Source organism: Cygnus atratus, chromosome 12, assembly GCF_013377495.2.
Source record: "Cygnus atratus isolate AKBS03 ecotype Queensland, Australia chromosome 12, CAtr_DNAZoo_HiC_assembly, whole genome shotgun sequence".
Lineage (NCBI taxonomy): Eukaryota > Metazoa > Chordata > Aves > Anseriformes > Anatidae > Cygnus > Cygnus atratus.
The window spans coordinates 4,001,438-4,013,714 of record NC_066373.1 but is presented as its reverse complement, the minus strand read 5'-3'; positions in this window follow the sequence as shown (position 1 = coordinate 4,013,714).

The following is a 12,277-nucleotide window of genomic DNA, read 5'->3' as shown; positions in this document are numbered from 1 at the left end:
CAGGGTAACTCAGCTCCCTCTGAATCACTCCTCCATTTCCTTAAGCTGGAATTTAATCTCTGTGTTTGGATTTTTACATGACAAACAGCTTTCAGATGGATTTCCAAAGAGGCAAATAACTGGCTCACCAGAAAAAAAGTTTTTCAAAGAGTAAAAAATAATGCATGTCTGCATGAATTCTACACATCTCTAGTATGTCCTATTCCTCCCCCCACATACAGGTTTTTTTGTTTTTCTAAGTTAAATTTTTGGATGTGTCATGTTCTTTTCTCTTTCCTGTGGCACATAACTGTCATTCATTTCAGTCTGCAGATTTTGTAATTAGCTCCATGGTATGGTACATGCATTTTCTAATGTAGAATATAACCAGCAGCTCAGGAGTATTGCGATATCTGGATCTGACACGACTGGGAGATGTTCACTGGTGTTTAAATTAAAAGTAAGAGGCTTTCTGCATCTCTAGGTGAGATATTCAGTTCAGGAAAACCTTAGATAAAAGTCCCTTCCCCTTCTAGTGTGCCTAACTCCCAAAAGCTTGCCTTAAACTACAATGTTATAATAGTATGGTAAGGAAAAACAAGATGGTTTTATGATATTCTCTAATTACTGAAACTAATTAAAATAATACATACTACTTTTTCAAAAAACCACAACAAAATAAAGCAGTAAGTTAAGCATCAAGAACAAAACAAAAACAATAGTTAGCAGTCTGATAGGTATCCCTTTGTTCCTCTGATGTAATATAAGGCACAGGAAATGTCTTCATGAAAATTGTTTATGTGTTAGAAGTGTTTTAGAACTACAGCTTTTTATTATTCAGCCAGGACTGAAAGCATTGCAAAACACAAATGTAATGTTCTTTCTTGTTTCTTAACACATACCTAGGTTCATTCAGCCTTTTTTGTTCCAATCTGGTAAACTTCACAGTGCGGACAGATGTGGTTTATTGTCTAACCGCTGTATTTATGCTATGACTGGAATGGGTGATACTTATCAGATTAGATTCTTTACTTTCACAGTCTTCTTTTGCTAAAGGAAGCATCAAGCAATTTTTAAATGTGACTTAGTCATCATCCAATTCTCATCACATCTATTGGCTGGTTTAGACGTGGAGAAGAGCATGATTCCAAAGAGAAAGATGCCTTGGATATTTTTACTACTTCAAGAATGTTGTGCATGCTCCAGTGGGCAAAAAATCCTCAATCCTGTTTTAGAGCAGGATTCAACCATGCTGAGACTCATGACTATCCTTGCTATTCCCTTTATAAACCTCTCGTTACGGGTTGTCGAGAACTGACCAGCTCATGATGTACTTGCTCTGCCCCTGCAATTCCTCAGCTTTCTCAGCTTACTCACAAATCCGTAGCTGGTGCAGATGTTCATAGCTTCACAGATTTAACTGAATCCATGACATCTTCAGCCAGCTAAGATTTTTCATTTCTGCATTTTAGTGCTGCCTAGCTGGTACCTTTTACAGCTACAGGATTCACTAAAGCATTATGAACGTTGCATTTAAAGGAGAAGATGAAAAGACAAAATAATTCTGTATTACCACAGAGCGCCAGGAGTGGCTCGAACAGTAACCCACCTCACACACCTCACAGGACCATGGCTTAGGGATCTGTGTAACTTCCCTTGCATTATGAAGTACAAAACCAAGCCAGCATTGTACACTGGAGGCTGCTGTACCAAAGTCTAAATGAGTAAACTTTGCATTTCCTCTCTAAAGTGAGAGCAGGGGAATCAGAGGTTTCTAAAGATGCTGAAATAGTCAGCTAAAACACATTACTAAGGCTTCCTGGGCTTCACAACCTTTTGCTGCCAAATTACTGGCTATGTAGCTATGTCTAAATGCAGGTATTTCTTCTATTTCCAAAGTTTACCTTTTTAAAAATATCACAAAATAATACCATTCATCTCTCCCCCTAAATTCACTTCCATGGCCATCTCATCCATTTCCTTTTTAAAGCAATCTGCATTACAGCATTTCAGGCTGAAAAGAAGCCACTTTCTCTTCTCTGAGACGAAAAAAAGCCATTATAAGCCTGAGACAGAAAATTCATCCAAAAGAAGAAACAAACAAAAATGTGCCTGTTGCCTCCTTTTAACTTCAAAACAATCAATTCCATTGTATCTATATTTCTTTAAAAATAAAAAGCTTTCCCAAATTACGACCTTCTGCTGCCTCACTCTTAGCTATTTCATGGCTGACTTACAGCCTTGAGAAAAAAAAGAAGCTCATTACAGAAAAATCGGTATAGCCTCAATTCCAGCAGCACAATCAGTTACTTCAGCTATTATTGTGACTAATAATCACTTTATTATGAATGAAGGGGCAAAAGACTGATGGTGAGAAATGCAAAGAAAACTGTGTACATAAATATCCATTACTATCAATGGATGACAAAAATAATTTTTAAAAAGCTATCTAATGGGAGGCAGATTTCTATTTTAAAGGCCACTATTAATTCCTTTTTAGTTCAGATGGACAAATATTGATTAACACTTATGGCTAACACAGTTACATAGGTAACTTCAACTGCAGTTGCTCTCATGAAATCCAGGGGAGAGGAAACCTTTAGTGCCATCTTAGGTCGGTCATCTGAGAATTTCCTTTCCTTCAGTTCCTTTGAAATGTGATAGAAAAGTGTACAGCTGGGAAGGATTCTCAGTGACAAATGTTACATTTAGAGCTGTCATAAGCATATACTTTCAAATATCACTCTCCAGTGTGTGCGAAATCTCCTGACAGCCTCCTTTGTATGCATTAGGTATTGGGGAAAGTTGACCTAGGATGAAAATACTCTGCCTCAAATCTTTTCACACTTCTAGACAACAAGATATACAGCCAGGCTGGGTCAAAGAGTTGAGGCTATAAAGAAAAATCCTGAGCTTTTTATCATCTTATAGTGCCTAGGAAATGAATGTACCCACAAATAGGAGAATGTTTAAAAGCTGCCTAGTAACTTGCTATAAAATTTAAAATTCTGTCTTCTGGATGCCACGCATAGATGTTTACTACTTTCAAACAATTCCTATATTCACCATGCATATATACTCAAGGAGTTCATGTATTTTTACACGTTGCCTTTCCATCCCTACGACCTCAGCAGACAAGCAGTAAACTCCATCAACTCCCCTTCCAGAAAACAAGCCATATATCAGCAAAAGGAGATTAGACAGTCCTTCTTCTCAAAGCAGTTTTTCCAGGATGCTGACTTTCCATTGCCTGATCATCAGTAGCTTCAGCTGAAGTTCTGAAAACTCAGCTCTTCTGAGAATAGGACAAACTGAAGGAGTATCCCCTTCATCTCAAAAGGCTTGTTATGAACACAAAAGATGGATGGTCCTACTTAGGGTCCTTGTAAGGATACCAAGATATGGTGTTGCTGTTTGCTGTAAAGACGCCCTGCCTGCTTGAGAAAGACCTTAAGGGAAGTGAGGCAGTTAAATTCTTTAATGGACAGAATTTCTGGTGTGAGTGAAATCACATTCCCTGAATCTGTAGTGGCACTTGGTTTTGGAGTCTCAAGGTTTATCCATATGTCAGTTTTTAAAACAGATCCCATTCCACATCCCTTTACTACCAAGAGAAATTCTGCAATTGGCAAAAAAAGATTGGCAAATTGGCAAAAAGATATCCACCAAACATTATTTGTTGCTAACTTTTCTTGAATAAGCCTGAACCATTCCACTCTGCATGCTAAAAACCCTACATTCCAAGCCTCTACATATACCAGACAACACATCTTATTTTTCCGTTCAAAATTATTTGTAAATTGGAAATGTCAATTAGTCATTTAAAAATGGTTATAGTTACTTAAAGGAATTCCAATTCATACCAGGTAAAATACAATGACTTCAAATTATATTTTTTCAGTTTATCAAGGAAACATCGCATTTTCTTTTATGGGAGGACCCTGCCCTTTACAATAGAGATAAAATCATTTTTTCCTACTTTAACAATATTGAACTGTGAATTTAGAAATCCATTATTTGCATATTTGAATTTGATTCAAATTTCTGTTTCTGAAAGAATAGCAGAAGATCTGGGAATAAATATAGTTTTCTTTGTCTTTAAAAAAAACTATGGTACATAATAACTGTGTTTGAAAAAGAAAAACATAAGATTTTCGTATGTACTGGAGTTTAAGTAACCTGCTTAAGTAAATGGCTGATTTAAATGGATTTATATAGATTTAAGAGGCTGTGAAACTTGTTCTTTGTTACAACTTCATTCTCCTTATGTCTTACATTGGTAAAATTAATAGATTTTTGAATGGCTTCTTATTTCCTTCCAAATGCTAACTAACCTTGAATTGATGTTGTGGGAATATCACTGTCTGAGGTGCAGAAGCTGTGGATTCAGGATTCGGAAAAAAAAAAAAAAAAGAAAAAAAAACTCTAAATTGCACAGACATGTTTCTATCCTGTCCCTGTTCTCTTGTCCTCACTCTTCTCTCTGTGAGATATTGCTGTGACTTCATTCCGGTTTTGATAACTGAAAAAGCCTGACTAAATAAAGGAGAAAACACAAATCCTGAAAAGAAAACATCTGTGGTCTTTATTTGTAAGCAATAACCATCACTAGAGAGGTGGGGAAACATTTCTCTTCAATACAATTCCAAATAATGTAGCTCTGCTTGGTTTTTTGAGAACATATGTTATCACAGGATAATCTCATTCCATATTCTCCATTTCTTCTATGCTTTTTCTTTTCCCTTACAGGCCTCTACTTCACTAGCATTTCATCGTGTCACGTTCAGAAATATCACTCGTAAGGACACAACCCCTGGCTTTTGTTTAGCCTTGTCTTAGTGGTGGGGGGGGAGAGAAAAAAGTGGTGAACCTCTGTTTCTGACCCGCTGATAACAGTGTTGGAAGTAAAACATAGCTGGAGCTCCAGAGGACTGCTGGCCTTTTTGTATTGCACGCACCAGCCAAGCCACAGCCCATCTGTACATGTCTCTTTTTCTCAACATGAAGTTTTCCAACCAATAATCCAGTTCAGCTAAAACCTGACTAAATCTTGTCTCTTCTTTTCCATTGAAATACCACTCATATCTCTGCTCTTCCAAAATAATTGTCAGTGTCAGTCCCCACACACAGTCAGGATGAAAATTATGCCACAAAATCAATAATAACAGGATTCATGTTGAGTCACAAATTAAAAGCCTCTGACCTCAGAAAAACCCAGGACCTGCTCTCTCATGCTCCTTCTTTCAACTCAGCCAAAGGGAATAATTCAAGGCCCAGGTGTGCAATGCTACAGAAGGGAAAGGGAATGTGCTTACTAGATGAAACAGGTGTTGAATATTGTTGTAACTGCAGCCAAGTTAATAACATTCTAATGAGCAGTAATAAAGAGTCAAAAGCAATAAAAAGGGAGAAAATAATCTCTGGAGAATCATGCTGTACTTAATATACTCTGAGAGCAAAAGGTATTATTCAATGGAAGGGGAGGGAGGGCAAAGGAGAAAGAGGAAGGGGAGAGTATTGGATCTTATGATTTTTTGACCAGAAGAGGGAAGAGTGACAGATGTAGGGAGACTATAAACTCAAAATTTTGATAGAGTAGTGAATTTCCTAATACCAATGTACAACATACTTGGGATCACAAAAGCCTTTAGTGTTAGCTGGCATAAACAAAAATAATTCAATACCCCCTGCTTGTCTCCTTTGATGTTTTGTTCACAAACAACTCACAGAACCTGTGCCCAAAGAAGTGTTAGCACACATCTTCATGACTTTGCATATGAAATATCTCCAGATAATAAATGGCGAAGACAAACAAGCTATGAATGCAGTGGCTTCATATTGGTAGGATCTGTGAATAATTTGAAGTAGAGGTTGTTTGGGTAAAGCATCTTTTACATTAATTAATTTTTATTCACAGCAAAAGATAAGTCATACCTGTCTGTATGCAGGTTTTAAAAGCAAAAATTAATAAAATAGGAAAAGGAAGCATTACTTGCCTAAGTTTTCCAAGTGCTACTCTGAAGCATACACACATCATACATGAGCTGTCACAGTCACGTGCTTAGAAGCTAGGTTGCAAAGAAAGGTCTCTGGACTTCGAATCTGACATTGCTAGAGTCCACAAGGTAAACTCTGTGGCTTGTTTCCCATTCATGCACTTAATGAGCAGAAATTCTGTTTGTCTTCAGAGGATAACGCAAATGTAAACTGTCCTCACAAGATACGGTCCCGTACATGGTCAGAGAACTCTCTCGTGTGGAGTAGGCAGTCATTTCAACAAAAGCCTCATCCAAAGGCTATGGAGATCAGCGGTGGTATGTCATTGCTTTGAGCTGGTTTTGGGTCATGACCTATATGAAAATGTCTATTCTGTAAGTGGAAGGGAGGGAGGAGCAGAGAGGCTGTTGTGTGTCTTTGTTCATTTTGTAATTCTCACATTCGTACTGCCATGAACAAATATTCTGACATCTCAAGATGGCAGTGAAAAAGAATCATTTTCCCTATAAATAAAAATCGGTCCTTCTTTCTTGCTGCAGGAAGTTAATTTGATTTGTACGTTGACTGCATAATTTGAACAGTGTTAAAAAAACACAACAGAGCAGATCGCTTCACTGAACCTGGCATCCATATACCACATTATAAAAGTTACATACTTTTGCTCTAGTTAACATACTTAATATTTAGCATGTATATGTTTCAAACCTTGCTTTCAGCTCTGATTTCTCCAGAAGTTCCTCTTTTTATCCTCAGTGTATTGCAGTGATAACAACAAAGAAACTGCTGCCCTGATTTAATGCTCAGACTCCTGGCTACCATATAATATAATAAGACAGTTTTCTTTCTTATTTTAGGCTTTTCCACATCAACCACCTGCAAAAATCTCTAAGCTTTCTCCAATCAGAATTTTGAGGTCTTGAATATATGTTTTCTTAGACACTTCTGGGAGAGGTCAAGGTGCCCAGAACTTCCAGAACTTCTGGAAATCAAGGTATTGTATTTATCTTTGACATTTCAGTCTAATTCAAGTAAAGTACTGGAACCAGACTCTGCACCTAACTGCATCCCTAACCCTGCACGAAGCTAGCAGTGCAATAAGAGTCTGTACAGTGCGCTCCTTGACCTGTCAGTGCACCAACTCTAAAGTCCTGCTTACATGTTTACTGTTTATTTCCCCACGGAAATGCACAAATCCCTTATGCTACACAAGTTAGAAGGGAGAAGTTCAAGTTCTTTTTCCAGCTCTTATTGCCTTAATACTAGATTTTAGCTGGAAGGATCTGAAAAGAAACCTAAATAAGGATTCTGAGTTCAGTCAACAACTATTTGGATAGAGGAGACATGAAATTGCATGTACAATTTTTTTTAATGCTTAGGTCTTTGCCTCTACCCCGCTAAGAGAACTTCACTCTTACAATTCCAAGTATAATTATATTGCCATTATCACTAAAGCTGAATACTTTTCTGTAACTGAAAAATGATATAGGAACTAAATAGCTTGACATAGTGTCATATGTTATCCTAGCACCTTCTAAAGATTCAAATGTACTCCATATACTCATTTCCAAGGAGCTAGACATAAAGTGACAGCAAAAATATTTAAAGAGAAATGAACACACTGGAAAAAAGCATTAAAATACATTGAAGGTAAATGTAATTGTTTTTAAACCCAATGTTTTTGTAAGATAAATTCAACATTGGACAGGCTCTTTAAAAATCAATTTGCACTTGCTTCCTCTATAAAGATTTATCCCTGAGAAAAAAAAAATCCATTAGTATTAAAGTGCTTAAAAACTTGGCAGACTATCTCCAAAGGCATCAATTTCTAGTGCTAATTACCACTAATTATTCACTCAGCAATTGTAAGTTGCATTCAGTCCCTGAGGGTGGAAGGGAGATTTGTCTCTCTCCAGCGTAGCATGTTTCGTATATTTGTTTTAAGAGATTTTTACATTCAGACATCAAAATAGCATAGAGATCTGCAGAACATTCCTGTCTGTTGCCAGGAAGGGATTGAGATTTCCTTGCGCACTATAAAGAGTCTGTATGGTTGCTCAGCACCCGGCACCTGGCAGGAAGGGTTTTATCTCTCACGTTTTTCTGCCGTGTGGAAGAGATTGGGCCCCACACGTTGTTTCAGTGTCTAAGTGGATTTAATTTAGCAGGTTTCTGATTGCTCAGGCTTGAAGGTCTAGCATCCAGCCTGGCTGTTAAACAGCTATGCGTAACTGACTCGGAGCTTATTGTTCATGACCACAGTTACTAGAAAGGCCATCACATCCTGGATCTTCAGTGCTTAGATTTGGACTCAGACCAGACCCCCCACATCCCTTGAAACTTACTCCTTCAAGCCCTATGAGCAGCTAATAGACTTGGATGCTGGTACTGCTCTGCAGCAGCTAGAGATGTTTCAACTTTTTTTCCCCAAGGTGAGTCAAGATGAAAGCTGGAAAAGCAAATTTTTTCAGGGAACAAAACATCTATTGGAATGTTTACTTAGAAACAGCAAGTGCCTTCTTTCTGGTAATTTCAACCCAGATCAAGTAAATTCATGTTCACTAATTTAAAGGTTTGTCTTTCTGATGCAAAATTCAACTGAAATGGACCTTTTTTCTTCCCTTAAAAAGACAGTGATAGTAAATGAATCCTTCTGTTCTGGGAAAAGTACTTCTTTTTTAAATGTCACAATTTCTCTGCTTGCCCTTTTAAATACCTTTCATATCCCTGTATTTTGTTACGTAGCTAAGTGAGTACTGGGGGGGAGGGGGGGAGGTGGAGAAAAGAGAGAGATTCAGGTTTTCTGATGCGAAAAGGAAAGAAAATGGGTTTGACTAGAAAAGCTGTTGAGATTACTAATGCAGCATGACACCCCCTCTGCCCAAGAAAAAAAGATAGATGTGTATGAGAGAGAGAAGCAATAAAGGGTCAGTAATAAAAGAAATACATCACTTGTAGAATTGACTAGACTTTACTTGAGATTTATAATCCATTCTAACTGTAGTAATTTGTGACTCCTGGAGACAGACTGCCTATTAGACATGATATTTTTGTAGAGCACTATCTAGGAATAAAATACATACAGTTGGTGAACGATCTTGCTCTTTCTTTGTGTTATTTTAAATAATACATTTTGTACCATTTTTCTTTATTTAACAACATTTACTCCTAGTCAACACAACAAAAACAGATAGAAGGAGTCAAACAGCTTACCCCAAAATTATGTCTGAGTAAGCAAAAGAATTTGCCTGATTCCTTAAGACTCCTAATTTCTCTGCTCAGCATAGCATATTACTTTTCCTAGTGTCCCTATAACTTTCATGGATCTACAGAGCTTTGATCTTGTCTATCAAAGGCCATTCTACTCCTAGTTCCTGAGGCACTCAGGAAAATTAGGTGCTTTGAAAAACCTTGATGTTGGGTTTCAATAGCTGATTCAGCACAGCCCATCTCAGCAAGGCAAGATCACAGCACAAGGTGATACTGTCCTAAAAACTCTTCTGAGGCCAACGGCATGAGTTTCACTAGCTGTGGGATGAACACAACCATGCTTAGAGATCTCCAGCAATACAGCTACGTGAGCCGCTTTGCAGAAACCCTTACACAGCTCTCTGTTGTCAAGGTTGTGATTTCCTGACATAATGAGCCAAAGCCTCAGCTGACAGATATTGCTGGAGTACCAGGGACTGCATTGAAGTTGTGCTGATTTACAACAGCAGAAATTAGACTCACTGACTATAGTGAAAGTATTAGCAGAGTACAGAACCTTTTGACATGACTAAAGGTGCATTTAGTACCTGAGCACTTGGCAGGTTTATTAGCCTGGATGAAGTGCTATGTTAATACAGTAACAGCTTCTGGTAAGCTTAGACTAAGGGAGAGCAAACTCGCATCTTACAGCTTCTGGAGGTCAAATCCTTAACTCTACAATATACTAGGTAAATGTTCTCTAAGTATGTCAGAATGTCCTTACATACCTCAAATTCATTGCTTCTTCCTAGGTCTAAGTAGTCATATAGTCTGACTTTAATATGAAAATGAACAAATAAAGTGAGAATGAAAGAACAGGGAAATTTCACTATTTCCAGTAAATGCTATAGTTTTATTCCTCAATCCAATTCATATCCTCCTGCAGAAGCACAAGTGATATGTAATCATTGCCTTCATGTGCAATTTGTGGAGGAAGAATTTAAAGGATCTGATACCTGAATTTAATGTAATTTGGGGGTCTTTTTTTTTTTTTTTTTTTTTTTTGTCTTCCTCTCTGTACCTCTCAGTTGTTTGATGACATTTTTCAGAATAATCCTTATGTTTTGGTTTGCCCCTTGGCTCAGAGGGAAGTATTTCTTGCCTTGTTAAAGAATAATTAGGATGTTCTATTAATCACTTCATTAGTAGAAAAGGACCATAAGTGACTCTTGAGGGTTTTGAAAGTCCTTATTGAAAGAAGGAAAGGTGGAATGAGAATCCCTTATGGATATCACTTTTTTTGTACATTCTGTGGGACTGTTATTTAATTAATAGAACTCTGTACTTTTGGTTCTGGTCAATGTGAATAAATTAAGGTGATTAAATTGATTAAATCCAAATCACTATTTGAACTGACAGGTCCACTGCCGCAACATGAAAATAGAAATCTGCTAAAAATAGAAATCAGGCATAGGAAGTTGTTCTCCTAGCATGTTCATAGATTCCCTTAGTAACATTTTATTTTTCTATATGATCTTTGTTTTCTTTGAAAGCTAGACTTCTGCACATTTTGCCTGCCCAACAAATACAGCTTGCATGGGGTTAATTGTCTTAAAAGAGTGTTTTCTTAAAATAGCTGTTTCTTACACAACCTTTTCTCCTGCTCATTGAGAAGTCCAAAGGATTTCATAAAGGACCAAACTTATAAAAGTAGTGAAATTGCATACAGACCCTAAGGACTTGGACGACAATGGTACAATTTAACTTGCAGTTTAGGGCTATGGGTCCTTCTTGCAAAGAAAATATAGAACTATAGAACCTCATTTGAAAGCACCATAATAAACACAATTTAGCTGATGCTTACAAGACATGCAATTATATAAAACTTCTCAAGGACCCAATTAAAATCTAGCCAACTTTCTTAAAGTAGATCACATATTTGGGATCTATAGATTCCTGGCTATTTCTGTACTAGAGGACTAGGAATGGGCCCCTGAAAGGACTTAAGCACAGCAAATTGTGCCCTGCAGCAATCTGTCTTGGTTGCAGCCTATTAGTCTGGTTGCAGCTGGGTCATGAAGTGCCTGTGCTGTGCTCATCAATGTATTGCATACAAACAGTACGGATGTCAGATCAGTCTGGACTGGAGAACCAGTTCAGAATTGGCCTCTTTGAAACGACTAAATAATGTTGATACATACAGATGGATGTAATGATGATTTTTAGGGCAGCTGAGAACACAACCATGTGTATTTTACTTGTATGTTACTTTTTGCCAGAAAAAAAAACTACTGCAGCAAATCCCTAAATTCATCCCACATATGGATTTTGGTGATTATCATGAAACTTTCTCTAGACAGTCAAATGTTTAATGAAGTATGCAAGGGTGCTTCAACAAATAGATGAGAAATTCAAGGAAGTGAATTCATACCTTTGCATGAAATCCAGGATAATTTTATAGAAAGAATTTGATTCATCTAGATCCATGTAAGAGAGATCAATTCATCCAAATGGAAATGGGTCATATTCTAAGAGCTTATTGAAATAAATAGAAAGACATCAACTCTACCAAGCTTTGGAGTTTGTTCTAAATATACAAATAACCCACAGTTACAAAGCAGTTAAGTGGCAAATCCAAGAACAGAACCCCAGACCCTGTTTCAAGCTCCATTGTGATAATCACAAATTAACTTAATTTCAGATCTGACTTTTGGGAGCATTTCTATGGAAATTTGCATAAAGAGATTGGCTTATACCTTCAGTGAACACAATTCAGATTGTATGCCTAGGAATAGTCATCAGAGTCACCAGAAATACCTTCTCAAGATATAATTAAGAGAAGAAATGTGAACCTTAAAACACAATAGGAATCTGTTTATGGCTCACACAGTCCTGTTCTCCTGGAAGCTTGTGATTGTTCATGAAAGACTTTTAATTTTCACTGCTCTTATGGATGAAAATGAAACTTTATGTAATTCCTTCAGAACACCTGCATTCATGTTAAATCTTCAAAGACCTGTCAAAACAACAGCTATCATAGCATTATATTAAATTAAACTCCAGTGTGAGCCTCACAAAATTTAGCACTGGCCTGAGCCTGAAAAAAAAAAAAAAA